At 40.9% G+C, this 3,668-nt stretch overlaps 1 long non-coding RNA gene across 1 annotated transcript; it reads right to left on the bottom strand.

The window, feature by feature from the left end:
- Nucleotides 1-1,024: 1,024 nt before the first annotated feature.
- Nucleotides 1,025-3,054, bottom strand: LOC120396749. Its single transcript, XR_005593341.1, has 3 exons — nt 2,967-3,054; nt 2,202-2,286; nt 1,025-1,136 (listed from the first exon to the last, which is right to left on the bottom strand). It is a non-coding gene; the product is annotated as an uncharacterized LOC120396749 (long non-coding RNA).
- Between the last annotated feature and the right edge of the window lie 614 nt (nt 3,055-3,668).

Here is a 3,668-nt window from a genome sequence, read left to right as displayed (position 1 = left end):
TTGTGACTAGAGCTAGCCAAACTCTTCATAGAGAACAATTTATGTGATTAATTTAGCTCATTTTTTACTGTTCTTGAATTATCTGTGAACCGCTTTTGCTTTTTATGGATTTATTGGTTTATGGTAATTGACCACTTTACTCAAACTTGCTTTTCAGCCTATCAGCACTCATGAACGTTGATTCAACCATTTAACTGTCTGCTATTCGAGGTGTGTGACTGGTCATCTTATTCCCGTGGTGTTCTTTTTCCTCTCTGATTGGATGCTGAAATTTATTAGACTGGGGGCAAAATTAACCCTCTTGTAGGTCACACTCAAGCCCTATTGGTGCATAGAGCTTGTTTTGGCAATCCTGTGAATTATCCCTTGGGTGAACATTTTCAGTGAGAATAGCGAATACCCAGGCTTGCATGCCAATACCCTTGTTCCTGTTTGGATATGGCCAGTCACTCAACAAACAGCCATTCAGCAACATTTGTGCCAGGAAAATCCCTTTTGCAAATGCTTGTAAGAAAAATAAATAAATAAAAGGATTTGAATACATTTGCATCGAAAAGTGATTCAGAATTCAAGATAACATTCATCCTGAGTTTTTTCAGACATCCGCCAAGCTCTGTTCATGACGGTGCTGCTTCAGAATTCCCTAAAGTCTAAGAATATGTGAGATTGGCTCAATTGGGACTTTACACCTGGCAGAACCTCTTAATGGCATTTTTGCCCTGGAGCAGCCTGCCTTTTACAGTCTGAGATCTCGGTGCGCTTTTCCTTCCTTTCAGCTCTTAACCAGCAAACAATTTAACATTTTTTTCCACCCCTCATTTAGTGCTCCACTAAATTGCTGTGTTACTGCGTGGCTGAACTAATGATGCAGCAATTAAAAGCATTTAGAGTTATTGCTAATAAAGCGGATTCGTAAAGTTGATTACAAACATTCATTAATGCAAACAACACAATTAAAGTAATATACAAACATACATAAAGATGAAAATAACAGTGAAGAAGGATCCTCTGACAGGAAGGATGGTTTTGTGGTAAAGGCACTGGATTGGGACTCCGGAGGTCTCGGTTTGCCTTCCTCAGATTTCCTGTTTAACCCTGGGCAAATCTCTTCATCTCTCTGTGCCTCAGTTCCCCTTCTGTAAAATGGGGACAATAGTATTCTCTTTGTCCAGATTATTTAGACTGTAAGCTCTTTGAGACAGGGAATATCTTGTGTTTGTACAGATCTTAGCACAACGTGGTCCTGATCTTAGCTGGAGCCTATACACACAACTGTAATACAAATAAATAAATAATAATAACAAACTATAGGAAAAAAACCCTGTTCCTATAGGTGAGCAGGCTATATTAGGGGCTTTGGCTGAGAGAAGAAGGACTGTCCAGTGATGAAGGCCCCACCCTAGGGGTTAGAAGACCTAGGTTCAAGTCCCTGCTCTGCCACAGACTTCCTTTGTGACTTCGGGCAAGTCACTTAGTCTCTCAGTGCCCTATCTGTAAAATATGGATACTAGCATTGCCCTATCACACAGGGGTGTTGTGAGGACAAATACATTAAAGATTACTTGGACTGTAAGATCTTTGGGTAGGGACTTTTTGTCCTGTGTTTGTGCAGCACCTGGAACAATGGGGTTCTGGTCGATGAGTATGATTCCTAGGAACAACTGCAATACAACTAATAAAAAATAAAGATTGTGAGGCTCTAGGTACTAAGGCGATGGAGGCCGTATAAGTGCCTAAGATAGACAAGTGATGAGGATATTGCAATACAATTGGCACCTCATTCAGTTGTATTAAAGCTACTTTATTGCTTAACTGAAGGAGACTCCTAGAAGTGGAAAGCACCTAACTATTCCTCAGAATTTCCAAATTCAGCAATAGATTTCTGCATTCATTTTTCTCAGGTAGTTCAGGGCCAGCTTATTATTAATTAACATCAGCAAAGCTCTTTCACCTTCCTAGTCTGCAAACTCCACCTCGTGAGAATAAGATAAAGCTGAAAGGATGGCTGTGGTATTAATGGCACTTTGATCACCTAGTCACTTATTTGGTGTAGCTGTGTAAAATTAATTGTGGTCCTCTACTTGATTTCTTTCTAATGGTCTGTGGAGGCAGCTGAGAAGCAAGGAATGGCATTGGGATCTGATATCTTGTGTACAGGTAAATAAAGCACAGGCCTGAACTCTATGATACCAAAAATAGACCTCGGCAGTCCATCTTCTCCAGACGGTCAAGTAGTAAGACACTGGGCTTGAGTGCCACCTCAGGAATGGCTTCCTTGCTGTTGTTCTGTTATAAAAAATAACCAAGATGGTGGAAAAACAAGGATGGACATTTTGCAAAAGTTTTGTTTAATTTTTTTTTCCCATCAGAATTCAGAATTTCTATTTTTTCAAATTTCCCAAAATTTCAACTTTCTCTAGCAATAAAATCAGAACTTGTATCTAACGTGCTTCATCCCAAATGATCCTATAATGTTTTACAAACCTGATATGATCAGGATTCATTATGCCTACTACTGAAATGCAGCCACCTCTGGGTAAAACATAGTCACTGTTTAATAGTGCCCAGCAATGCTACAAAGCAGTAATTAAAGAAGACGACTATTGAATCAACTTAAAACTGCAAGAAAAATTTAGGAAGACAGAAAGCTTCTACTGGCGAACAACAATGGTCCTGCCCGGTTCTAAAGTTCTAAATTCATTAAGGTTCATGCTGTTTTATTTGTCAGCCGCGGACATTTATCCCATTCTCAGAATTTACCCCCTTCTCTTCTCCAAAAGATAAAATCACAAGAGAAAAATAAATAGTAAGACTGATTCATCAAAGCCAGTAAAGCTCTTTAAGGCATAGACTGTGTCTTCCTATTATGTCTGTACAGCACCTAGCACATGGTATCCTGGTCCCTGACTGGTCTCCTAGGCGCTGTGGTAATATAAACAATAAATAATAATAATAATCATTCCTACCTTGAAGAGCTTAGATAGGCAAGACAAGCAAAGGGAGGAAGAAAAGGAAGGGCTATTCTTCTTCTTCCTATTTTACAGATGGAGAACTGAGACAGAGAAAAAGAGGAAGTGATTTGCCTAAGCTCACACAAGTCTATGGCTGAGCTGAGAACTGAACAATGATCTTCTCCGGGCGCCTCCTATGCTGCCCTTCCTCACTCCACGATAACACCCTACTGAAAGGGTCAATATATTTAAGGTCATTCATGACTGCTGCTCCTGAACAGGCCTACAGGGTCTCCAAAGAGCAACTTCTGACACCAGTTCACTACAGCTCCTAATGGCCGGAGTGAGGCTTTCTTTGTGGTTGACATGATAACACTGTGAGGCCCCATTTGCGGCTCAAGTGCACTAACAGGTGGGATACACACACAGGCCTTCTGGATGAAGGGCTCCACTAACCACTTAACTGAAGTCATACTCTGGTGTCATGCCTGGCCACTGGCTGGCAAACATAGCTGTGAACCATTGTCTCTGGGTATTGTCTGCAATTGTAGCACTTTTCCCTGCCTGGCCCTGCCGTCTTACACATCCCTAAAGGTAAATTTGACGGTGACTGGCACCCAATGGAAATATGCACTGCTTACGAGTATGATCTAAAAGCATTTTCTTATGCACACACAGAGCTGGCATTTTGCTAGATGTAGGGAAGTAGGCAAGACA

Source organism: Mauremys reevesii, linkage group 2 (assembly GCF_016161935.1).
Source record: "Mauremys reevesii isolate NIE-2019 linkage group 2, ASM1616193v1, whole genome shotgun sequence".
Lineage (NCBI taxonomy): Eukaryota > Metazoa > Chordata > Testudines > Geoemydidae > Mauremys > Mauremys reevesii.
The sequence above is the reverse complement of the archived record's forward strand: the minus strand, read 5'-3'. Positions and strand labels throughout refer to the sequence as shown.